Source organism: Accipiter gentilis, chromosome 18, assembly GCF_929443795.1.
Source record: "Accipiter gentilis chromosome 18, bAccGen1.1, whole genome shotgun sequence".
Classification (NCBI taxonomy): domain Eukaryota; kingdom Metazoa; phylum Chordata; class Aves; order Accipitriformes; family Accipitridae; genus Astur; species Astur gentilis.
Genome location: NC_064897.1, coordinates 1,694,860 through 1,721,883, shown reverse-complemented (window position 1 = coordinate 1,721,883; position 27,024 = coordinate 1,694,860). Strand labels below are relative to the sequence as shown.

At 41.3% G+C, this 27,024-nt stretch overlaps 1 protein-coding gene across 5 annotated transcripts in view; it reads left to right on the top strand.

Moving 5' to 3' along the window:
• The window catches only part of SHISAL1 (shisa like 1), a 197,126-nt gene that overhangs the window by 34,526 nt on the left and 135,576 nt on the right, over positions 1-27,024 (top strand). The window contains exon 1 of one of the 5 annotated variants that reach the window (XM_049821426.1): positions 24,703-24,798. The exons of 3 other annotated variants lie outside the window; for them this stretch is intronic. The gene's annotated coding sequence lies outside the window, so the exon portion shown is untranslated. Of the gene's footprint in view, positions 1-24,702; positions 24,799-27,024 lie in introns of those variants that run through there. One more of the 5 variants, XM_049821423.1, reaches the window with a different exon arrangement.

Below are 27,024 nucleotides of genomic sequence, written 5' to 3'. Positions count from 1 at the left end.
TTTTGACTTTGGTCTTTTGAGCAAAAGCTTGATATCCTTTGTATCAGATAGCATACTTTCACAAAAGGAACCTGTGTTTAATGTGTATAAACGAACAACCTCTCCTGCTGTGATTCTGCAGCCACGATGGCTGTTTGTGCACAGGTAACATGAGGTGAAATTTGTACCAGATTCCCATCTCTCTGATCCTCAGCAGCCTTTTCTCTCAAATCCCCAAAGTCGCCTGCTTATGCTCGGATTTTGTTATGGTTATCTGAAGATTTATTTTCAAATATAAGTCCTTTAAAAGGCATGTACATTATTGTCACATTTGTAATCGATATACCAGTCACAGATGCTACAATTCTGAAACAAAACATTTTTCTAAATTAAACTTTTTAAATTAAAACTAGGCATTTTAACAGTTTGGGTTAAAAGATGTATTTTCCAGATGGTTTTGTTCAGATCTGCTCCTTTCTAAAATGCCTTGGCTTTGATAATTGGATACTTTCTCCTGAAAAACATATCTTATAGAAGATTCCTTAATAAATTTGCCTCTATTAAGGGAGTCAATTTATTTTGTCTATGAAATAGGATAATATGCAATGCAAAACAATCACCTCTTGTCAATACTGAACATTTGATTCAAATAATATAAATGTCTAGTGTTAGCCCAAGATAGTAATTTGCTTGGAAAAATATGGTAGTTTTTTTACATACCCACTCATTTTACATGAAATGAAAAATAAAACAGTTTAACTGACTGAAAGAAAAGCCATCGGAACATGTTACACATCATAATTCCAGTTTATCTGTGGGATTCTGTCCTGCTCTGAGGACTGAAATCACCATATGAATTGATCCAAGAATGTAAGTGAAACATCTGAATGAAGTTAGGCTGTGTCCAGTTTCACCCCAAGCTTACTGAACAAGTAAAATTGTAATGAAATTTGGATCCAGTTCTGGACAAAAAAAGCTTCCATTGATTTGAGTGGCCCCCAGACCACTGCCTTCACCACAGGGACTTTTTTTGCAGATTTACTTGTACTGCTTTGGCAGGTGTGAGTACAGAAATATGGGCCAAAAGATCAAAACCAGTCATCTGGGTGCAAATAACAGTGTTAGGAAATGGCAGAAATATAGTCCTCTTTAATATAAGACTTTCTATGGTTTTTTTTTACTTGATCAATCTGAAATTGATATATATATATAAGATCAGGACATAAAATCTGCAATGAGATATTATCAAAGACTAGAGCCTAAATAAACTCAAAGACTATCTAGCCTAAATAAACAGTGCTCATATCCTAATATATGCAACATCTTTCATAGAAATAGTATGTAGGCTTTTGATCAGTGACTGACTTGGTATGTTTATTGCCATACGAAAAGCAGCATGAGTACTTCTTTACTCTCTCATGCTGGTATATGTGTCAATATTTTAATAGTTAATGTCTGAAGTCTGCACAGAGTTTAAACTTCTGTGGATTAACAAAGACCCTGGTGGAGCTCTCGCAGTTTCCCATTGTGGTAGGCTCTGCGTAAAAATACCTAAAATAAAAAATGTGTCCTGTACCAGCTTTAAAGTATTTTGATTGCATAGAGAGATTGTCAGAAGAGAAAGGAAATATAAATATGGTGAGGTTTTCTGAATGCACCATTCTGCTCCTAGTGACGTTGGTGACTCCCATGCCAGCACTGACCAGGCAGGGCTACTTATTGAAACTCTTGAAAATATCAACTTAGTAATTAAACAGCACAGACTCAGCCTCAAGAAATACTACCTGACGTAATCCCTATAGCACAAAGAAAGTGACCCTCGTAGGTGATGCAGCAGGCTTTATTTGCACTGGTTTTCTACCCTGCTAAGTATCGGTGAAAAGAAAAGGCAGGTGGTTCAATGGCACGCAACAGAAAGGTCATTTTTTAACCCATTTCAGTCCTGGAGTCTGGATTCATTTAACTTTGGGATGAATCTTTGCTGTCTAAGAGTATGTGTCATGTTAGATGCCTGTTAATGGCAGGTGTATGCAACAGAATTTAAATGTATTGAAGAGCGCGCGTTGTGTGAGCTGCTCAATCAACACAACAGCAGCTACAAAAGCTTCCTTGTTTCTTTGGAAGCCGGCCCGCAGGCCCATGCAGACAGCACCGGGCACTTAACGCTGGGCCCTTCTTTGGGAGTTGTTCCTTAACAAAAGCAAATTTGCTTTTCCTAAGAACTAGCTGCTCGCTTCTGCCTGGGCTGAGATTCAGGGCATGATTTAGTTTAATTATGGTGCTGCTTCCCCCAAGGGGGTCTGCTGCAAGGGACAATGCCAGTGGTGCAGGTGGCTTCGGCACCCAGGTGCATGCTCCAAAAGCAGGGACACCATCTATCAACACTTTTTTTTAATTAAAAGTATAATTTTGAGCCGTTTGGTCATTCCAATGAAACACAGAAGGTAGGTACTAGGCAAAGCGCGGGGCAGCGCTATCAGTGAAGGATGGCATTTGTGGTAGAGCGGCTGAGCGGCGTGGGCTCAAAACCGCTGTCTGGTCTAAAATAGATCTGAAGTAAGGGCTCTCCCTGAGCTCAGCATCAGTCACTTTGGCTAGCACAGAGAGAAGGTCTCCTCGCAGCCTTGGAAAATTATGACGCTATTTGTGCATCATTACAAAATGTCTGACCCCTACGCTTTTTCCAGAAAAACTTACGTGGGGGTGGGGTGTTGCTGAATGCGTGTCCCCTCTTTTCCATCGGTGATTCATCTGCTGGGTTCTCCCTGTATACAGAGGATCTCGTCCTGAACTGTAAGACGGTCTCCAACATATGCTGTTAATTCAAAGGACCAAAGTATTTCAGTATGTGTCTCCAAGCATCTGATAACCTTCTTGCAGCGAGGCTGGGGATGGAGGTGGCGTGGAGCACGCTGGTGGTGTACCACGGCCTTTCCACTCTTGTTAGAACTTGACCCAAAGGAGGACAGTGATCGGCTCTTGCGCGGCAAACACCCGGAGAGTGGCTGTGTTCTGTCCTACACCGGCTGTCCTGCGGGGGAGAGAGGAGGGTGGAGGGAGCACGTGGTCTCAGGTGGAAAGCACCTCGAGATCTAGACATAGGGCTGGGCCCGAATTAAAACCTTGGGTCCCAACACGAGAAGCCCAGAAATATAGAGCGGGATGCCAATCTCTTGCACAAATTGGACATGCCTCTACTTGCTACTCACATTTTTCATTTTTACTAGGAAAATTGGAAAGCTCCACTGGCTGAGCTGACAGCATCACACAGCACATTACTGCAGAGTGGTTACAGCAAAACAATAGCAAAGAATAGCAGGAAAATTAATTTTCCTTTTTGTCCAGGGATGAATAATGATTTTTTAATTCTACATCGAATATCGGTATGTATGTGGGAGTGTGCTGAGTATGAAGGTAGAAGGAGGGGGAAGAAGAGAGGGAGGAGGTATAAACAAACTAAGCCAATAATCTCCATGAATTTTCTGGTGCCTTAGTGAAACTGCTGATATACTTGAAGTCGTTCCCTTTTTTCTCATTTGAGCCACATCAAAGCATCTCTTTCTATGGGATTCCCTGCTTACAAAACCCATAAATTAGCACGTTCCAATTTCACTTTTGTTAAGCAGCAAATATTACTTCAGTATTGAAAGTTTTCACTATATTTAGTAGAGGTTATGCCTAGCAACTAAAGATGTGGATTTAATATTATTTCATTTCAGTTAAGGTAGTTGGGAGTGTATATAGGCATTTAAAGTCAATAACTGTAGTAACTATTTTAAACGGTAACCAGTAGCAGCGTTTAAACATGTAAACATAAGGGACTACATCAAAATTTGAGATTTTTTTGCTAGGACTTGCACAAGAAGCCCATGTCTTTGGTTCCAGAAATTTGATTTAATCACAGTTTTGAAAATCTAGTAGTGAATATCAATACTAGGTTTTGTTAGGTCCTAATTAACCTAAAACTTTCATCTCATCCATTTTACTAATTTCATATTCTAATATCTTTTCAGTCTTCCAGTCACCACACCTTACCATTGCCTTCTGTCTGCTGTCTTCTAGCTGTGTCTAACATCATTCTTCAGTGTCTACTGTTGTTCTTCAGCATTTTGTATACTGGGCAGGAAAAAGTAGTATTCAAAGTTCAAATGTATGTGTAGGGAAGCATAGTGAAGAGATTCAGCGTCTGCCTACAATGCGATCGGTGTTTGGAGTGAATTCTTGCACTCAGACCAGGCATGCTTGATTTCTAATGACCGGAGATGTTCACAAGACATGTCCATACTCAAATATGGTGAACATAGCTGTATTTACCAAGAGAGTGATGTCTTGAAGTAACTTAGGTAGGGCTTCGGTAGTCTTTTCAGACAAATGTATGTCTTAAACACATGGAGAGAAGTGCAAACCTTGCTTTCTGTGTGTTTGCTGGTGCCTGAAGAAAGGCTAGGAGGGCAGGATTTTGACCAAGGTGGTGAAACTCGGAAGCAGTTGAAGAAGGGCTTTTAAGATAGGTTTTTAACACTTTTGATGGGAATGCAATTTCCCCACGCAAACTCCACAGCCACTTAAAACCACTACTCTAACCCTTGGACTACTTGGTAGATGTTGGTTACTGAAGCCGTGTCGTTGCAGGCTAATCAGTCAAGTTGTCTTTTCCAATCCACCTCTACCCAGCACAGTTCTGAAGGAAGTCTTTTATGTCAAGTGCCGTGGAGTGAACCTGACCTGCTGATGATGATTTATATCGCTATATGATTAATTCTTGGATTTCTCTGTGGTAATCCTAAGCTTACGGATCCATTTTCCTTGCTTTCCCTCCATCTAACACTAGGATGAAGGGATGACTACAGAGTCAAAGGCTTTAAGGAAACAGGCACTTAGTTCAGTAAATAAAATACAAATTTTTTTCAGTCTTGTATTTGTTGATTTTGAATTATGAGTAGGTTAGAAATGTCAGTATCAGTATGACATTACTTTTTTTTTAAAACACTTTATGGTTTAATTTATGGTGTGATCTAAATATGGGATACACATAGTTACACTTCTGTTCAGTATGTCTCTTTGGAGAATTATCAGTTCTGTTTGAGAGGTCCTAATCCAATAAGATCTGTTTTGCTGCCAGCAAAGGGCTGCAATCTTAATTTTACACTGACAGTGGTGGACTCTAAAGTAACCATTTCTATGCGGGAAAGAGATCATAGAGATGTTACAGAGCTCCTAGGAACGTGACTACTCAAAGACAATCAAAAAGTAAATGGAATACTTTACATTATTAGGAAACCAATAAAAAGCAAAACTAAACCACTCTATATACATTCATGATGAGCTCACATCTTTAATGCTAAGTGTGTTCTGATTTCCCATCTCTCTATTTTTCCTAGATAAGACATAGGGAATGGGAGGCGATGATCAGCAATACAGTATGGCTTTTGTACAGTAGCTGTAGGCTCAAAACAAACACAGGGGTTGCACAAAGGCAAACTTTAAAGAGAAGCAAATGGTCTCAAGCATGCAGGCATTTCTCTTAGAGTACTACTGCCGCTTTCTCAAAAGCATACAAAATGCCTTGATTTGTGCGCAGTTGTCTTTGTATATTGCTGTTTTAATTTCCTGTATCTTCTGAAACCTTTGGGATGGGTTCAAGTAGTCAAGAGCAATATGCAGGTTTTCTGCGTAACCAGTACGTCCTCCGAACTGCTTAGTCCCTCTCAGCCCAGATGACCTTCTCGGGTCACCTCACCGTAAAGCTATTTGTTCTCCCCTCAGCTCTGAAACAGTTCTGTCCATCCTTTTGTCTCTCAGGTGTTTTCTGGTGCCTGTTTTCTTTGACAGTCCTTTCCAATCTCTCCATTGTCAACTCATCTCACTTAGAGAATTGCAGAAGCTGGTGGCTTGTCAGCTCTTGACTGTTGTCTAATGGTTTCTCGAACTGTATAAGCTATATGTAGATTTTACAAATTACTCTGGACCTGTATTGGTCACATTAGTTTTTTGGTCTGAACTGAAGAATTGTGACTTTTTTTTTTTTTCCTTGTTACTTAATGGTTAAAGGGTCTTAACTTGTGGCTAGCATTTGTGCAGAGCTTCTTTTAAATGGTTGTGAATTGATTTATGAAGGCCCTATGGTCCTTACTGAAGTCCTTTTCCACCCCCATACATCAGTATTTTTTGGTTTACCTGTTAAAAAGAAGGTATTTGTGTTTGTTCTATTTCCAACATTTTTAATAGATATGGTTTTGGTTTATATTGACCTTATTAGAAACTTGCCCGATTCAATTCTGCCATGCCCCAGAAAATACAGAATTCTGACTTTAGTTTCCTCATACTGCATCTCTATTAGAGAAATATTCTTTTCTAGACAGTTAACCTTTATTATCACTTTTCTGACTGAATCATCAGCAATTATTTTGTCCCTGAGGAGTGTTCTCATGACTTTCCAGAGATTTATGGGTAACGATCTTATGGTAACATAGGCACAGAAAGGGCTTTATTTCTACTTTTTTTTTTAAATATTTCAGGTGTGCATCACCTAGGAACGTGTTAATGAGCCTCCACGAGTTGGTATATGAGCTGGTCATTGTCTGCAGTGGTAAGTAGGGCGGTGTGAGCCGTATGAAAATGAAGGAAGACTCTGCAGTCTAGCCTTGTTCTGTGGATCCTTTTTGATAATTAGGAAAAAGGTGTTTTCAAGTATGTTTTGCATGCAGCTGAAAAACTGGTGTAATTCTTCCTTTTGGCACCTGTGTCACTGTGACTTACTTCTTTCATGAAATTAAGCATCTATGAGCCCTGTCTTGTGAGTCCTCAGGGAACAACTTCTCTGTGATGGCGGGGGGGATGTAGTCATAATCCTTTTTTCAGATGAGGTTATAATTTTCATTCTGGTTGGAGGCCCAGCTAGATAGAGGCTTACAAAATTTGTGGAATTATTATCAAGACATATATTCTATAGCTAGGGGACAGTAATTCTGCATCATAAAGCCTCAAAGAGCATTTAATCCAGCTGTGTTAGACAAGAATGGGATTTGTTGGCATAAAACTAGTAATCCCCTTTTTCCAGCCTCCAATTCAGTGCAGAAAAAAGATGAAAATGCACATTTTGACTGATGAGCACTGGCAAATCTCAGTGTTGAGGTTTAAGATGTTATCCAGCTCTCTCTGGCCTCACTGCCAGAGGTTACCAGCCCTCTAATGCAGCCTGCAAGGGAACTTGCACCTTCAGCTGTACAGCTTCTGGGCAGATTTCAATATTTTGTCTTAAGCCAGTGTGTACATACTAAGACACCAGGCTCTTAACAGGAGCAAGTGGTTAATTTCTGCTGACTTTACCTTGCAGCAACCTCCACCAAGAGGGCTAGGCAGGCAGCTAGGACTAGTGTTACCTTGAACAACTAACAGCAAGATTTAACGGAGCTCATCTGTCTAAGCTATGTATGTCATGCGGCTTCTTTTTGTCGTTCTCGTGCACACCCGTAGCCGTTGCCACTCTGAAGAAATAGAACAGAAAAAAGCATATAAATGAAAAACCAAGGTTAAGCACTTAGCAAAAGTTTAAGTTCTATTTACAGACTTGATAAAAATTCAGGAAACCTGTTTGAGCTAAGAAACTTGAGGTATCCCTAGTCGTTGTCCCTGTTAACCATTCAAACTGGGGGAAAAAAAAATTAAAATTAAGGACAGTTTGTCTTTACAGAGAGCAAAATTTGGCCCCTTAGGAAAATCTGTTAAGGTGAGCACAGCTGGATGCAACACTTATGCACCCATCACACACAGTAAGGACGAACAAACCACGTTACCTGTTATAAGATCATGAGGTATAACCTGGGACCTTTCAAGTCATTTGCTTTTGTTGGGGTTTCTGTAGTTTCTCTGAATGAAGAGAGCTTGCAGTAAGCTATTCTTTGGGTTTCCGACTTCCTCCAAAAAGTATACAATTAACTTTCCTCCTTCATCCTTCCCAGAAGCAACTGCTACATATTTTGACATGCAGTAAGGAATCTGGGTTCCACTGATTTTCAGTGAGACTCAATCACTTGAACGTCCAAGTCAATTATGAAATGGGATTTGGGGCCCTGCTTCCTTATCTGCTTATGGAGAAGTGTGCGTAATCCTGGTGTAAATGTACAAAATATTATTCGAATACATCTTTAAAGTGTGCCAAAAGCATAGCTGAATAAATTTCAAGAGCTAGGTCCAAAACTTGGTCATTTATTTTTGGAGGGTTGGGTCAGGACTCAATTGAATAATATTGTCTGGTTTTGCTAGTTGCAAGAAATGTCATTTTGGAAAGCTGATGGATATTGAACATTTGAGGCCTGTACGGTAAATTTTGGACAAGTTTTCCTTTTTTGTAACATTAATATTTGTAACTTCAAAATCCAAATTTGTTATGAGACGTAGTACAACCTGGTAGTAAGTTAGATTGAATACAGCTGTGCCTGCTTATCTAGTGGCATAGTTCTCAGGCTGAGGTAATTAAAATTAGATGTCAGAGTTCCTATACAGAAAACCAGAGATATGATAAAGCAAAATAACCCATCTGATGTTAATAATGATGGCAGACTAATGGCAAGGTAGATTATATGACAGCATTTTCAGAAATGCGGTTATATAACTTCTGTGCAATTTTCCTTCTCTTCCAACCCATTTGTTGAACCATCTGTTTAAATTTAATAACTAACCTGCAATTAGGCCAGGACCAAATGCACACTGACATAAATAAGGTTAAACAACGTAGCCACAAGTTTATAACCTCTTTGAGGCAACAGCTTCCTTTTTTAACCATATTTTTTCCTGGTGCAGAGTGAGTTTTCTGTCTATGCTGGGCACCATGAGCCCAATTTGATACAGACAAAACATAACAGAAACTTGTGATATCCAGATCGTGAGGTGATATAACAATTAAGATAGTCAAAATCTTCAGATTACAGCTGTTGTTTCACACACACACCCTGCCCAGAATTTGAGTGGGTGGAAATGTTTGTTAACTTAAAAATACTAGCATTTTTATTGAATAACTGGCAAGATTGTCTCCATGACTTGGCAATGTTACCTAGTGACACGAGAAAACAAAAATAAAAAACAGTAATTGAATTCAGAGACATCTTCACTCAATATTTTCTTATTTGTCATTAAATATTTTAAGGGAATAGTAAAAGTAAATGTCTGGGACTCCCCACTGGTTTCTACAATAAAGCAAAGCCAGAAATGAAGAGAAAGGAAACTCTCTTTCACCCTTGGCCTCTGAAAATTCCCTTTCTGATTGCAAAGCACTTGTGTTCCTTTTGTTCGTGTCACTTAACGTTGAACAGGTAAAGTGCCAGCCTCTGTATGTGGCATCACTGTAATGCATCTATCTATGTCTTACTAGAGGATGACAAATACTAGGTAACTGTGTAATGGGAGCTGACAGATCACCAGGGTTTCCGCTGTTTCCACTCTGCATGGCTACTCTTAGCACATCTGCAGTGTGTTATCTAGAAGGACACAAAGCAAATTTGTTTCTAAAATATTGCAAAGAACCAACACAAAACAGTTTTAAGTACTAGGAAAACAACTAGTTTTAATGCTTAATGCAACATATTTTATATAGTCTTGTTAAAACTATTTACTTGACCTTTTTTCTGTCTGGTTCATCATGTATTATTAAAAGCTTTTAACAAGATGCATACAGTACTGGCTGTATCTGCTGACTGTTTACATAAATAGCATGCTTGGGAATCATAAACTACAAGCTTTCTTTAGAAGCCTTGTAAATGGATATATAGCAGACGCACAAGGTATTATTAAGCAGCCCTTAAGACCCTTACAGAAGCCATGCTTTGCATGCAAGTTTAGCCTCAGTGCTAAAGGGAACCTTTCACAAAACTCTCGTGCAGTAGCATCTCTATGCACTCTTTCAGGTTGTTATTTCTCAGATGTGCTCAACTACTCATCTTACTTGAGGTAATACTTCCAGGCTAAGGGTCATTTGAGACTTTGAAGTATCTAAGGTAAGTTGCTTAGTGCCACTATCCAGCAGCATATAAAATAATTATGGCTAATCTTTTCCGTACCGCACCTTCCCTCCACCATTCAGCAGCTGCAAGCGGTATGAAACGTGTGCAGGCTCTGCTTGGCCTGAGTGCCAGGAGTTCCCCTTTTTCCATACTAAAAGAAGTGCTAAAGATGTAGCTGACAGGAACTACTAAATGTTTGTAACTCAGGATACAAAGAGTGTTTTTAAATAGCTGTAAAACATTCTGCCAAACGCTTGCAAAAATGACCCTAATTCTGGAAGGACCTTTAAGCATGGAGCTAATATTGCAGCATATATATTGAATACAGTGCTTTGGTCCTTTTTATGGAGTCCTCTATTTTTAAAAGAACTCTTTGTATTTTGATATGTTGTATCTGCTTTTCATTTATGGCATGTCCCTAAAGCTGCTGTGCAAGGAGAGACGGTATTAAAGCACATTGGCCCAGCAAAGGAATGCTCATTTAAGTATGAGCTGGGAACGTTGTACTTTGTAGAAACAGGATTATAAAAGTTGAGCAGCTTTGACCCAAACAGTGAGCGGTGCACAGCACTAACAACCCTCCCCTGGTACTGTGCCTTTTGGAAACTGGCCCTATAGCACAAAATTGCAGAATTCTGTGACAATGTGCAAAACTAGTTAAAGAATCTAATAAATTGAAAAAGGATTGTGGACTTGCTGAGACCATCTATAAATGAGGAAAAGCTGATAATGGAGGTGGGAGGAGGATGGGGAGCTGAGCGCGGCTGCGTCAGGAAGGTCTGCTTCAGAGCATCTGCATTGTGTTTGCAAAACATTTGCAGGGATAACTCTTCCAGTGGCCACAAACAGCTAGGAAACAGCATGTGTACGAAATAAACACGGTCTGGCTTGTTAGAAATTACTTTTTACAGTGCCTTCTTCCCCAGACCACCTTGGTATTGTAAAAGCTCAATTTGTAGTAATCGAGTCAAAGAGCGCCAGTGGATCACATACTTACACATCAGCCCCCAGGGGGTGAAACGAGCTCCAGCTTGTGACCTTGCTGGGTTTCTGCCTGCCTTGCAGGGAAACTGGGCGACTGCGGGAAGCAGCGAGCACCGGCCCCCGGGCCCCCGGCAGCCGTGGCTCGCTCTGTGGGAGAAAGAACCACCAACTTGCAAACCCACTACAGGGCATTTATCGTAACAGAAGCTGAAAACAGCCTCAGGTCAGGTGCTGGTTGAGGAGCAGATCAAGTTAGCTCGGCTTGAGGACGGACAGCATGTTCCAGCCCCGTGGGGTGGGCACTGGGGGCAGTGGCAGCCACTGATCCGCTCTGTAGGGCTTCGCTGCACCCAGGAGCCTCTCAGAGCCCAGTGTCTTTTCTGCAGGGATTTTAGGATGTCAGACAAATCTGTCTGGCTGCTTGCTCGTTCATTCATCCTGAGCAGTGCAATTGAAGGAGCCATTATAAAAAAGGTTTATTGATTTAATGGGCGAGTGCTGTGGCCAAGTGCTGTGCTTCCCTAGCTGGGGCTAGCTGATAGCTGATGGGAACAGAGCCTAAGGCTGCACAGCGGCAGGGTGTCAAAAGGTGCCCCTGGGCACGGGATAAAGGAAGCGATGGTCTCCACACTAACGTCTGCTGGAGAAAAATCAATTGTGCATTTAGAAACTAGTGGTAAAGAAAGAGACAAATTATAAGAAACTAAAGTAAATTGTCGGAATAGTGACAGTGTACCAAAAAGGAGAAACATCCATCTCTCTTTATGCATATATCCTGGAGAATATTGTCTGTGAGAGGGAACTTACATTAATGCTTTATAGTGGAAAGGTCCAACTCAAATTTAGGAGATCTTAAAATGTGGTCTAGGAGATCAATCTGTCAAATTTACATTTATTTGCTGTAAATGGGAAAACAATGTGAAGGGGATATAATACAATACAAATATCTGAGAAGGGAAAAATACAGGGGGAAAATAATTTCACTCTAGGGACCAACGTTAAAACACACAAGAATGGCTAAATGACCACGACATTACCTTTAGTGCACTAGACTGGGAGCCAGCAAGGTTTCACTCAGTCCTGGCCTCTGCTGTGCATTTCTGCATGATCTTTGGTCACCTGCTTTGTCCCAAGCCTTTGATGCTAACTCCTATTTGAGCATTTGGCCGCCCTGAAATGAACTCCTAGCTGAACAGAAATTCGGTATCTCCTTTCTGTGTGCCTCACTTCCCATGAAACTGAAGATGATGCTGGGACAGACCCTCCATCTGCCTAAGTCCAAACCCTTTGGGGCAGGAGCTCTCCCCGGTGCTTTCCTGGCAGGACTGAGCTCAGGGAGCTCTGTAGCCAGCCAGGGCCTCCTACCACTGTTTAAAGAATAAAAACATTTTGTCATGGTGCTGTGATCATACAGTTGGTTAACGTGCAACCATATCCAATACTAAAGAACGTTGTCTTTTGCTTCCATAGCCTTAATAGCTTTTCTTCTTACTGCCCTCACGGGGCATTGGAATTGCCCCATTGAGCAAATGGTCCTGCCATTCAACTTACTGACATAATGAAAGTCAAATACAAGTCTTGTTAATGTCGCACAGCTATTGCCACCTTTAACATTTCAAGTATCTGTATCAATTTCAATTCCAAGAAAAATCCTAGCTGCATTTCAATATTTAATTGCTCTGACTAATGCTATAAATTCCTTAACTGAATTTGCCACATGTGCTGGATTGATTCCCGTTATCTTTACACTTCAGTATCAAATAAACATTTGGGGGTAAAATAAAAGGGTCGTAGGTGCTTTAATCTTTCTAATAACTACTGTTATGATATACATCTGTTGCTACAGACCAGACAAAGCATAGCTGCTTTACAGTAGAAAAAATTCCTTCACAGACAAGCTGGAAACCTTGCTGATTCGTGAATAAAGGGGCATATTTTCCCCAGGCACGAGTTGAGCTGGCCACCAGTAACGTGGTTTCAACTTATACCAGCTGAGCGGCTGTCTTAAAAATCATGAATTTGAGAAGCGAGATCAGATGAAGCAAAATCATTCTTATGGCAATATTGCATGAAAGAAAAATGGAAGTGCCCAGCTCAGCCAACCTCCCTCAAGCACATTGTCTTGAAAATCCTAAACCACACAGAAGAAGCAGTTTTAAAAATAAAATCATCCTGATGCCAGGCTCAGTCCTTTAAAAATTTACTGCTTAGGACAAATGTGAGGGGAGGAAGATTTCAATAGAAGGTGAGGGGGGAACAGGCTGTTGAATAAGCAATGAGATACGCCATTGTCAAGGAAAATGTACAGCCAGCAGCAAAGAAAGGAGGATAAGGAATGTATTTCACTTTATGTCATCTGTTTCTAATCTCTCTTCGCTGTGGCGTTATGTACGTAACCTTTCCAGTAGCTCCACCGCTCTCCATGACCTTCCTCCACCCCGAACACAAACTGCACCTGCGCAGGGCTGTGGTACCCGTAGGTGTCCCTGGTGTTCTCCATGACTCCTGTTGAAAAGTTGTCTGAATAGACTACAGAGAGAAATGCAGCTCTCCTATAAATGCCATGTCTTCTGATCATCGAAGGTCTTCATCCACCCTGTCTACTCTAGATGTAATTGTATGTTAGTACTGAAACGTTAGCAGTGACGTATGTTCTGAAACCAGAGTCAAAGATTCAGAATGCCTTCTGTAACTTTGTGGGCTTGCTAAGAACAAGTGAATTTTGTCACCAGTGAGCGTTTTTGAAAATCTGATACAACCAATTTACTAAATGTCATATGCCAGTGCCTGAGTCTGCACGCACTGAACACCCCAAAACTCCACTACAGATGCATGATCAGACTGAAAATAAGGGACAAAGCCAGACTTTAACGGAGAGCTGAGATTTGTGGGGAAATGTCTAACCAATGCCAAGATGCCATTCATTTCTATAGTCAGCTCCACTATATCTGCCTTTTGTTGTCAAGGTCTCACACAAGCAGAATCCTATTCCCATTCTTATGGGAGTATCTTTGGGATAGCAGCAATTTTGGAGAAAGGCAATCAAAATGTAACATCCCAACATCTCTCTCTACCTGACTTCCTGGTTTAGCAATTATTCAGAAATGTATATGTTTAAAACGTTTAGATATGTTAGCAGCAACAACTTATTTTTGTGGTACTAATCTCTATATTGCCTTCTTAATATGATGAGGAATATAAAAGAACTAATCATAGGCTGTAGGTGCAGTGTATTCATGGTAGTAATGTCGAACAGCAAAGATTAATGTAACAGTCTTAAAATGAGATCATGAAATATAATAATAGGTTTTCAATATGAGATCATAAAACAGGAACAATACTATCATGTAAATTAAATTAGTATATTTGAGTTACACGAGCCTGTGAGTGGATAATATAAGAATATTTTAAACAACCCTATATCTTAGGAAGGATGAAGCTGACTATAATCAGCTTTCTTTGGGAGCCTCTTTCAATATTATTTTTTTTTTTAATAACATGAAAAGTGTTATAATAATAGTCCTGAATAAAGAAAATCAACCAATGATAAGAGTTCCATTGCAACTAAAAGTGTTAACAAATCCTGGAATTGTATCTTGCAAAAAAAAAGCAAGCCTCTGAAAAACAAACAGGTAATCAGCTTCCCGGACTGATGAAAGAAAAGCCAAATCCAGATTTTTTTCTTTAAGTGACAGAATTACCAGAAATGGTGATTTCAGTTTATGGGCTGCTCACCATTCACTAGGGCATTTGTTTTAAAATATTTAAGGATTTTTGTTCCTTTTTTGCAAAATTAAAATTCTGTCATTGAAGCATTCAGGCTTGCAGAAACAGCATTTGTAGGAGAAGAGGAAAAGATGGATGATGCCTAACCAGCTCTAATTTGCTATACCTATTTACAGCTGTGATACAGAAAATAACATCATAATGGGACATAATTTATTACAAGATTATCTACACATGGAATACTTTTGAAGGATCAGGGCTTCTGTGAGTGATTGTATATAAATTTAAGAGAAGGCAAGCTGTGAAGAGTGGTTCTTAATCTACTTTTTTTTATTTCCACCCTTATTTAAGAAGGGCCAGAAAAATAAAATTTGTGGAATGTTGAAAAAACCACTGCAGTTGTTGTAAAGGCGATCCTACCTCCTACTCAAAAAATCCAAATCCAATTTGACATAAAAGCAAAACATTATTCTCATTTTTTTCCTGCTAAGATGCATCATTCTTTGTACAAATTTTGCAAAAGATTCAGGCTTTGACTATTACCCTTGTTCTTGGTTAGAATAAGAATAGTTAGTGCATTCCTAATTAATCACTTCCCTAAAACATAATGGTTTTCTTTTAGGAGGCCATAAATGCCAAGATTTTTAAGAAAATATCATCAAAAAACCCAATAGGTTTTCTTTCAGGAAGAGATCTCTATGACTAGAAGCAACAGAAATAATGAATTATTAAAGGCAGTATCTGAAAATGAAATGCCTGTGGTGTTGAGGGCACAGTGGGGACACAGAAGGCCTGTAATCTTACCACCTGGAGGCCACACTGCAGCATTTTGTCAGTATGTGACTGCTTATCCGATGTTCTGCACAGCACATGTATGTGTTTTGCTTGTTGGGATCCACACATGCAGGCTACTCTGGTTTGTTTGCTTAGGAACTCTGCCAACCTAAGACTACCTGAAGTAGTCTGACTTTTTAGTCTTGGAAGAATATGTTCTTTCAAGGTACTAGTAGATGGACACCAGTCATTATTAGTTGCTTTGGAAATATGATATCCCAGGCTTAAAAAAACAATATAGAGTAGCATACAGCCTTGTTTTCTGGGCTCTTTCTAATTGAAAGGTACCGACAGCAAAATGTTGATATCAGTATAAGTGAAGAGCAGAATATCACATGCAATAAATGGTAACCACCAGCAAGAAGACGACATCGCTCTTCTTTTCCTAAAGTTTCTCTCTCCCAAAATGAGCGCATGCTTTCATCCTCCTCCATACAGCAAAGGATAATATTTCCTATAAGAGAACAAGTTAGGCATGTCACTGTGGGATTTTTTCATTAAATAATACGAACACACATTTATCCTAACCAAACACCTCTCATTTGAAAACCGGTGAGGAAATGAGAGATCCCACAGTCCTTTAGCTGCCTAACAAAGCAGTGTGCGAAGGCATGGCTTTAATACCACAAACACAGCTAGCTACAGAGTTAGCTTGGGAGCAGATGCTGCAGCTGCAAGATAATTTTCCACAGCTTGGCATGAGGGTGTTAAATTGTTATTGAAAGGCTGAAAAGGGTTGGTAAAGTACTGCGGGATGAGAGAACCATATGAAATACAAGTATTTAATTAGTATTTAGCATGATAGCAATAGCATGTTAAATGCCATGTAGCCTACTCATAGCATTCCAAGCTAGTATTTAAAATTATTTAATTGTCACCTGTCTGCAGTGCAGCAACTGCCTCCCTTTTTTCTTTTGTTCATAAATACCTAAAGCCTTTTACAACGTCAACATATTGCTACAGCTAGGATGGCTGCTTGAATTATTTTGAAGACATTCAGCACTAACCAGGCTTATAGTACTTTTGATAAACACCTGTTAACCCTCAAAAGAGAAAAAAAAAAAAATCCCAGTTTCTTATGAAACAGAAACTGGTTCATCAAACCTGAGTGATAAATGTTCCTTTGCGAATCTGCACCTGATGACTCGTGCCAGTGTAACCTGATCTAATATCTCAGTTTTTCCTCTGCCCTTGACTTTCCTTGATGTGGTCAGGAGCTATGAATAGTAAACTGCTGAAGACATAGTTTGCTCTGTGCTGAGGTAAGGAGCCTTTTGCAGAATGTCTTCGCATTGAATCATTTACCTTGCAGCAAAATAACCTGACACAGCTTAGACAGTAGCTTTTAACCAAAACAACGAGATCTGGGCATTTTCAAATCCCTAGAGCAAAGTTCATCAGATCAGATATGTGAACTTCGGCTCTGATTTATCATAAGCTATACCTGCTTTTTGCTACTTCTTGTCTCTTAAAAAATCTTGGTTTGTAGGTAAGTGGTGAGTTTCACAAGTGAACAAGGTTCGTATTTGTAAAAGAAACCTTTTAGGCATTACTACTCAGCCTGGTTCCTATGCTGTTTTGCTTGATACGATTTTACTGTTTGCAGTTCCCCTCAGCTAGCTCTGTGCATCAGTCAGAAGAGAAGGGAGGTTTTGCCCAACCCATCTCTCTCAGAACTGAATACAACGCTTATGAAAATCAAGGGTTGCCTTTTCCGCTCATTTCAATGGTCTGTGACTCTCCCTCTCAGTGCGTGTGTTTAATGAATGCCATTAGCGTTTGTATGTACCGAGAAGGCTATGCCTCGCAAGCTTTCTGCAGTTCCAGTATATTACGTGACAGAATAAGCAATATCCCTCTTAATAGTGTTTTTCCTAAATTCATTCTTCTGACCTAATACAGCTTTTTTTGTGCAATGGATGTTTTATGGAGGAACATACTTAAATGGAGAATAAAATACCTTGTGGATAGAAAGTAAAATTTGCCTTAAGAAGCATAAGCTCATATTCCTAGTGCTGGGGTTGTCTGATGAGCAGCTTGATAAACAGCTTCATCTCATCAGGCACCCATTCCCTGGTCTGTAAAATGGAGACGTTTTTGTTCCTCCTCTGCAGAGTGTTCAGAGATAACGCTATAGGGACAGTAGGCTTTGTTTACATGCACCAGACCTTGTTATCTACTTAATATTGGATATCATCAGTATGGTTAAATAATAACCATGTTGACATTAATCGTGTTTGTTACTCCCAAATCTTCCCACCTTTTTGTTTTTTCTCTCTCAGTACTTCGTATTTGCAGTCACGGTGATTTTTGGTGATGGGGTGGGCGGTGATTCCCCAATAGCAGCTGTTCACGTATACATTGAAAACTTTGCATTATCTTTGACTTTCAGAAAGCCTCTTCTGTGTCTATATTGCACTGTTGATCCATCTTACTTAATTAAGGAGCCCCTTGAGAAAGACAGACAAGTCTTCTTCTTATACTCTGAACAAAGTTGGAGGGCTCAAAAAATGTGAAATGGCCATCAGCAAGGCAGTACTGCTTAGGAGCTTTTTCTTGACAGATTTGTATCTCATTTATGTTCACTGTATCAGTGAGCTGAAAGACTGCATGGCATGTAACTTCCTGAAATAGTGGCTGAACTTGGCATTTCTTTATTTTGTCATGAACCCCAGTTAGAACCAAGGCTGAGAAGCCAAGAACTACAACTGAGTGTTTGCTCCAATCAGTACCTGGAAAAATACCTCTGGCTTGGTGTACACAGGAGCTACAAATGGCTTCACCTTGTTGTCCTGATGATTAATGCTTTCTCTCTCTGCACGCAGTCCCCGAGATGGCTGGTGTCAGCAGAATAAGCCTTGTTACTTAACCCAATAAATCACTGTTACCTTTACAGAGGAACAGCAGTTCGGACCAGTCTCCTCCCTGGCCAGTTCAGCACAGCGAGCAATTTTCCACACGCTGTCTCAGACCAGTCCAGTGTGATAACTGGAAGCAATAACTGCAGTGTCACCAGACCCTGTGGATCATGTTTTCTTCTAGCTCAGCAGCTCAAGTCTCTTATCACCAGAGAGTCTGTAAAAGCAAGACACTAGGGGCCACTGCCCAGAATCAAAAGTGAGCTATCAGCATTGTAGCAGAGTAGGTAACACGCAACAAACCGATGAGCCAATTTTCAAATTTTTGCTCACTTTTCTGTTTTCAGAGCTTAGAAATTTGCATATTATTTCAGTGAATAACTTTGCAGTTCATAAATCAAAAAGATGTTCCCAACCTAGAGCTCATGACAAATGATTACCTCATTTTATCTGAAGTGTTCAATGTCATTTGATGCAAACATTTAAACCATTTTTCATTTTCATACACAAGTGACAAAAATAATTTTCCCTGTCTGGGTTTCAATTTTTTTTCTTTCCCCCCTGCCCCCCTATTTTCTACACTTACAAAATATAGGAGTTTAAAGGAGAAAGAAAGGAACAAATGTAAAATCTTACTTTTGTTGGTTATTCTTGGCAAAGGCATGTACTCAATTACCCATTTTTTGTATGTGACTTTTAAAAAAAAAATTCACAGAAGGAATTATGAAGCCCCAAACTAGCTAAAGCTCTGAGGCCGTGAACAAAAGAACTTAAAAAAAAAAGAGAAAACTCAAACTGAGGTGGATGAAAAAAAGGGCTTTGTAACTAAGTATCCTCCTTCACCTACTGTGTCCTGCAAGCCAGGTCCTTTCCTCCAGTCCTGCTGCTGTCCACCAACTTTCTGTGGCTTGTTAGGCCACAGAAAACTCCACGTCACCACCCCCAAGGATCCCTGTGGAAAGCATCTCCCATCTGTCACTGCCTCTGTGACCTGCTCTTCTCACTTTTCTCCTGCGCGTGGCTGATTAATTGTTCTCAGAGGCAAAGTGATCTCCCTTCCTTCTCTAGTAAGTCAGGCCACATGGATCAAGTAGTTTCTTGAATACCATGAAAAGGAAAACCAGTGCTTTGGGAAAGCAAAACAGAAGATAAAGTCTAGGATGCCTCGCATATGGGAAAGGGACAAAAGAAGATGGTAGGAGGGAGGCAGAGACGTGAATGTGAGAGGCTAAGTTCATCTTTTCATTTAGCTTGTGATGGGTTGACCCTGGCTGAACACCAGGTGCCCACCAAAGCCATTCTATCACTCCCCCATCCTCAGCTGGACAGGGGAGAGAAAATATAACAAAAGGCTCGCGGGTCGAGATAAGGACAGGAGAGATCATTCACTATTACCGTCACGGGCAAAACAGACTCAATTTGCAAAACATACTCAATTTATTACAAATCAACCAGAGCAAGGTAATGAGAAGTAAAACGAAATCTCAGAACACCTTCCCACCACCCCTCCGTTCTTCCCGGGCACAACTACCCTCCCGGATTTCACCACCAAGCCCCCCCAGCGGCACAGGGGGACAGGGATGGGGTTTATGGTCATCACACGTTATTTTCTGCCGCTTCACCTCCTCAGGACGAGGGCTGATCACACTCTTCCCCTGCTCCAGCGTGGGGTCCCACCCACGGGAGACAGTCCTCCACGAACTCCTCCAACGTGGGCCATTCCCACGGGCTGCAGTTCTTCACGAACTGCTCCAGCATGGGTCCATTCCACGGTGTGCAGTCCTTCAGGAGCACACTGCTCCAGCGCGGGTCCCCCACGGGGTCACAAGTCCTGCCAGAAAGCCTGCTCCGTGGGCTCCTCTCTCCACAGATCCGCAGGTCCTGCCAGGAACCTGCTCCAGCGCGGGGTTCCCACGGGGTCACAGCCTCCTTCGGGAACCCACCTGCTCCGGCGTGGGGTCCTCCACGGGCTACAGGTGGAGATCTGCTCCACCGTGGACCTCCCTGGACTGCAGGGGGACAGCCTGCCTCACCAGGGTCTTCACCACGGGCTGCAGGGGAATCTTCGCTCCGGCGCCTGGAGCATCTCCTCCCCCTCCTTCTTCACTGACCTTGGTGTCCGCAGGCTTGTTTCTCTTACATGTTCTCACTCCTCACTCCGGCGGCAGTTTCTCTCCGTCCCAACTTTTTCTTTCTTAAAAATGTTATCACAGAGGCGTTACCACTATCACTGATTGGCTCGGCCTTGGCCGGCGGCGGGTCCGTCTCAGAGCCGGCTAATATGGGCTCGCTCTCTCTTGAACACAGGGGAAGCTTCCAGCAGTTTCTTACAGAAGCCACCCCTGTAACCCCCCCCCGCTACCAAAACCTTGCCAAACAAAACCAATACATTCCACCCCTCGCCTCTGTGCATCACATTTTTAAGAACTATCATTAAAATCCACATTCATCACACAAAGTCTTCACTCACATCACAAAAATAATTCCCCACACCAAAATCAAAATAATATCATCACAAAACTGACAAAAGTGGACAATTTACACACACAATCCACCCCTCATCCCTTCACCACAATTACAACAATAAAGATTCCCCACTCATCAAGCAGCTCTTAACTCTCTAGCTGCGTTCAGTCCATGTTTTGCCCGTTACCTCTCTCAGTTACTATCCTTATCTCAAATTCCTCACATTGCCCGCATTCTCCACCAAAAAGACTGTGATGGGTTGACCCTGGCTGAACACCAGGTGCCCACCAAAGCCATTCTATCACTCCCCCATCCTCAGCTGGACAGGGGAGAGAAAATATAACAAAAGGCTCGCGGGTCGAGATAAGGACAGGAGAGATCATTCACTATTACCGTCACGGGCAAAACAGACTCAATTTGCAAAACATACTCAATTTATTACAAATCAACCAGAGCAAGGTAATGAGAAGTAAAACGAAATCTCAGAACACCTTCCCACCACCCCTCCGTTCTTCCCGGGCACAACTACCCTCCCGGATTTCACCACCAAGCCCCCCCAGCGGCACAGGGGGACAGGGATGGGGTTTATGGTCATCACACGTTATTTTCTGCCGCTTCACCTCCTCAGGACGAGGGCTGATCACACTCTTCCCCTGCTCCAGCGTGGGGTCCCACCCACGGGAGACAGTCCTCCACGAACTCCTCCAACGTGGGCCATTCCCACGGGCTGCAGTTCTTCACGAACTGCTCCAGCATGGGTCCATTCCACGGTGTGCAGTCCTTCAGGAGCACACTGCTCCAGCGCGGGTCCCCCACGGGGTCACAAGTCCTGCCAGAAAGCCTGCTCCGTGGGCTCCTCTCTCCACAGATCCGCAGGTCCTGCCAGGAACCTGCTCCAGCGCGGGGTTCCCACGGGGTCACAGCCTCCTTCGGGAACCCACCTGCTCCGGCGTGGGGTCCTCCACGGGCTACAGGTGGAGATCTGCTCCACCGTGGACCTCCCTGGACTGCAGGGGGACAGCCTGCCTCACCAGGGTCTTCACCACGGGCTGCAGGGGAATCTTCGCTCCGGCGCCTGGAGCATCTCCTCCCCCTCCTTCTTCACTGACCTTGGTGTCCGCAGGCTTGTTTCTCTTACATGTTCTCACTCCTCACTCCGGCGGCAGTTTCTCTCCGTCCCAACTTTTTCTTTCTTAAAAATGTTATCACAGAGGCGTTACCACTATCACTGATTGGCTCGGCCTTGGCCGGCGGCGGGTCCGTCTCAGAGCCGGCTAATATGGGCTCGCTCTCTCTTGAACACAGGGGAAGCTTCCAGCAGTTTCTTACAGAAGCCACCCCTGTAACCCCCCCCCGCTACCAAAACCTTGCCAAACAAAACCAATACAAGCTTCTTTCCTTTGCCACCTTTTTTTACATGGTATTTTAGTGAAAAAGCTTTTCTAAGTGATGTAGATGTGTTGCATTCTGTTATGACACGTGACAGTTTATAACTGCTTTCTTTTCCTTGTAGATATACTTCTCTTCCATATTTCAATTGTTTCAGTAGTTATTCAAAATAAAGGAAATTGGGAAGTCTTGAGACATATTGTAAGCAGAATGATGAATTTAATTTCAATGAAAAAACACCTTTGTGATGTAAAGAGCAAAAATAACTCTGTCTCATGCCTTTGAAATTCCCTGACAAGTTCAGGAAGGTTTTTTCAAGATTTTTCAACTCATTTATAGCCTGACCTAAAACCATCAGAGTTGATGGGAGTCTTTGCGTTGACGTTAATGTGCTCTGAGTCAGGACCTTGGGCCCTGAGACACCATCTCAGTTGCACCAACACTGTGCAGTGCTTAATTAAATGGAGACACTAAAATATGCAGTAAGCCACCTGCAAGATCCCAGGACAGCAATAAGGGTCTTAATACCAAAAAGGAATGATGGTTTCAGTACCAGCTTTCTCAGATGAACTCTTTTAAGAATTATCCCAGATATGGGAGGTATTTTATCCCTCAAAGTGCTAGGTGTTGTTTCAGTCTAGTGCTCACACACACTGTATATACATAATTCTCAAGGCTTTTTATTTTTATCAAGCAGTTGTGTGTATTGAAAAGGGTTTAGGGAAGTAGAGGAAATGCTTCATTCAGTCTGTTATCTGATATGTGTTATACCAATTTTCCTTTGCTGTACAAAGTCCTCAAGTCCACTATGAAAGAAAATAGTCTCACCAAAATGAGTGAAACTAATTGTAGTGAGTAAATTTAAATATGTCCTTTACATTTTTGTAAGATAAGGGTCTTATAGGCCTTGCCTTTCCTAAGTATTCAGTCAGGCATTCACCAAAATGGTGTTCTAGAAACTCATGACTACTAAAGATGACACGAACCACTCAATCACTAGGAAAATGTAAATTTGGATCTCTGTTTTTGAGCTGGCCTCTATCCACTCAGGCCACAAAAAGATTCACTAAAAGAAACCTAAGCTGCCACAGAAACGTCCAGGATGGTGCCCTGGCATGTGTCAGGCACCAGAGAGCCCTGCTGTTCAGTGAGAGTCCAGTACACACAGCATGCAAGCATGATCACCTATCCTAGCAAGATATTGATGAGTACGCCTCCCTGCAAACCCATGAGTGGGACCATCTCACAAAGTTAGATCTGCAGGATACAGCAATAGCTACTGAGTCTGTGAGATCTTCTTGAAAAACTTCTGTATTGTTCATTTTCATTACAGAAACTTCAACCCTACACATCTGAAACACAATATATCCCCTTTCTGCTAGTTCCTTTTCCATACCTCCACATACATTATTTTTTCATGATAACAAATTCCATTGTTTCTGCCAGAAAATGTACTCAGGTAGCATAAATCATGGTCACTGCTTATACAAGATTGCTTTACTATTTGCATATTAATAACAATGCTGAGAAATAAGGAGCCACTAAAGCCAACTCTAAATGAAAACATTTCAAATTTATAAGCAACACATTTTTCATTTCACTAATAGTATGCAGTTCTTCTTAGCAAGCAGTGTTGGTAAATAAGAAATTTGCATTAACAGCCTTGCTGATACCTTACTCTGATTCCACACACCACCACCACCCCCCAGGAACTCTGAATCAATATAGCAAGTTAATTACCTCTTGACTGCAGATGGTAGTTTTGAAAAGGAACTTTGGACTAGTCAACATTTTCTTGATTTTGTTTTCCAGTAATTGTCAGTGACAGAGTTTAAGAAGCAAGCACACTTCACTGCCAAGCTTCCCATAGAAAAAAAAAATGTATCTGGTCCTTTTGATTTAAGTTCAGTCTGTCGAGGAGAAATGTAAGCTGGAGGCCACAAAATGTTATGCAATAAGAATTAAAAAAAAGAGAGACCATTTATAACTGTGAAACATAAGTGGATTGAATAGTACGTAAAGTACAATTCTATTCTGAGAAGTGACTTTGGGAAAAGTTATGATCTGACTGAAGAGTGCTGCTATTCAGACTCATTCAGAGTCCTGTCCTGATTTAGACTGAAGCTTTGTGTAATTTTTGCATCACCTTAAATATATCCTTTTTTCCTAATTCCTATAATTCAAGAAATATACTCAGTGTTTTAATATGAATGCATTTACACTGATAAAAATTGTTGAGTATACCTAAATAAGCAGTCTGATGAAGCCCTAATATTTTCCTGCTGTTATATCTACTTTTGCATACATAAATACTTGCAGATATATTTATTATACATAGTTTATAAATTGTGATAACTGAAGTGACACAAAAGCCCAGATCAAATCTAATGTATATAATATGGCTATGAGAGAGAGGTATAGCTTTTATCAGAGTATCAGCAAAAATACTGTCTCATACCCATTCTTCTCAGTTACAGACAGGACTATGCATGGCTGAAGACAACTGAGACGAGAGCGAAGGCACTGCAAGCAGTGTGGTCAGGAGCCTGCAGATTTCATACAGTGTGAGTCAGCAGAGAAATATCCAGCTCATACTTGTCCTCAAGCAGAGGAGCTAAGTCATACGCATGTCAAAACAGAGTACAGTACGTGGTACTTCCACTGAACCGGGTAGTTACTCACACTTCTGTGGCTAGGCATATCCACAAATATCTGCTAGAACTAGAATCTAAGTTTCAGCAAAGTAAATTCATGGTATGGGTGAGTGAAGGGGCGTATATGTGTGTGTGTATGGGTAAGGGAGAGGCAGGTGGACAGCCATTCTGAGCACCCTCGCTTTGGAAGGTATTTAAAAGAAATGAACTGTGGACATTCCAATGTATTTGATCCTCATAAAGTGCTCAAACTCTGATGCCCAACACAATCAACTGCTTTGTTATTACACACTTTTTAGTTACCTAAAAAAAAAATCAAAATCAAAGTATTTTGTAGACTGTATAGCTCTCTTCGTGAGCAAGGACTGGCCTGGAATGTTTTCAGTATTGGCTTTTACTTCCCCACACAAGACCTGCTGCAGATGCTCAGCTTATGCAGGTCAGCAATACCTTCTGCTGGGCTTGGTTAGTGCGCATGAGCTATTTGACTTATTGATCTAATCATATACTAGCTGTCCCTTGTAGCACCAAAGAAAAATATCAAAAGTCTCATCCCAAGCCCCTAGTGCATTTGTGATGCCGTAGGGCGTCTGGGACATCGGCATGGCAGATGTGACATGGGACCTGCGGGAGACCTGAGCTCCGCTGGTGTGGCATCTGGTGGCCAGGCAGGATGCCTGAGGGCATTTCAAGGGCACTGAAGACTTACATGTGCGCAACTGGATTGAACCTTCTGTATCTGGATAATTTCAATGTTAGATTGAATGAGAAGGACCAATCTCCCGTTCTCTTAACATCATCTTTAAACCAAACTCTCCATGCTAAGCTGCAAACTGCTTTGGACAGAGTGAATTGGCATTGCTGAATCTGTCCACGCAGATGTACCTCTTGAATTTAAATATCAACTTCTACTAGATCATTAAAAAAAAAGGTGATATCCCTGAATGCAAATAAATCTAGAGAGTAAAATCTTCATACTGTTGAATGTATTAAACACAATTATAAAGCTGCCACTAACATGAGCAGAGTAAGTAAGTAAGTATAATTACCAGAATTTTTTTATATTGCTTAAACCCTATACGTGCAGGCCTCTCAATCTCATTTTTAACTAACAGCCCAACAAGATGTGTTGGCTCAAGCTTAATTTGGATGTAACAGATTCATCTGTGGAGTAGCTAAGGCAACCAACTAATTGCACATGCCAAGAGGCTGAATTAAACTTTACTTCCCAGAGATTCTCAAGTGATTTCAGAATCCTGAACTATCAGATAACTATGAAAATGTTTTGTAAACAGTAGACATCTCTCATCATAGCCACTCAGTGCATTTCTAAGTTGTAATTGCTATTTTTAACAACGACATAAAAATTCAGGTTTGTTTCACTGCAATTTCTATCTAAAATGTTCCAAAGACTCTTTAAAATCAGGAACAGGAAGTGGCTAAGCGTGATTTCTCAAAATTCAAATAAATGAAGAGATATTCAGCCGAGATTATTGAACCCTACTGTACAAAAAGCTGGTTTATTCTTTTGAGAAGGCGGTATAAATCTGGCACGTATATGGTGCGAAATATTCTCCAGCTCATCTGTAAGATGTCTGCAGGAGTCACATCCTGCCCAAAGGCTGGGAAGAGCAATTACTGTGAGAAAATTATCCCTAACAGGGTTCTAGCTGCCTTGAGGTCTTGTATTCTGTTTACCCCATTCTTTTTTCTTCAAGAAATATAAAGAAATCTTTTGAGTAGAAAAGCATCAGTCAGTTCGAGTATTAAATGTCCTTCCTACATCAATTTCATAATGACTTTGTTACACCATCTTTGCTACAGCGTGAAATTGGGCGTGTGTCCTGGTTCCGGCTGGGATAGAGTTGATTTTCTTTCTAGTAGCTGGTATAGTGTTATGTTTTGGGTTCAGTATGAGAAGAATGTTGATAACACACTGGTGTTTTCAGTTGTTGCTAAGTGGTGTTTATCCTCAGTCAAGGAGTTTTCAGCTTCTCATGCCCAGCCAGCAAGAAGGCTGGAGGGGCACAAGGAGTTGGGAGGGGGCACAGCCAGGACAGCTGACCCAAACTGGCCAAAGGGGTATTCCAGACCATGGGACGTCATGGCCAGTATATAAACTGGGGGGAGTTGGCT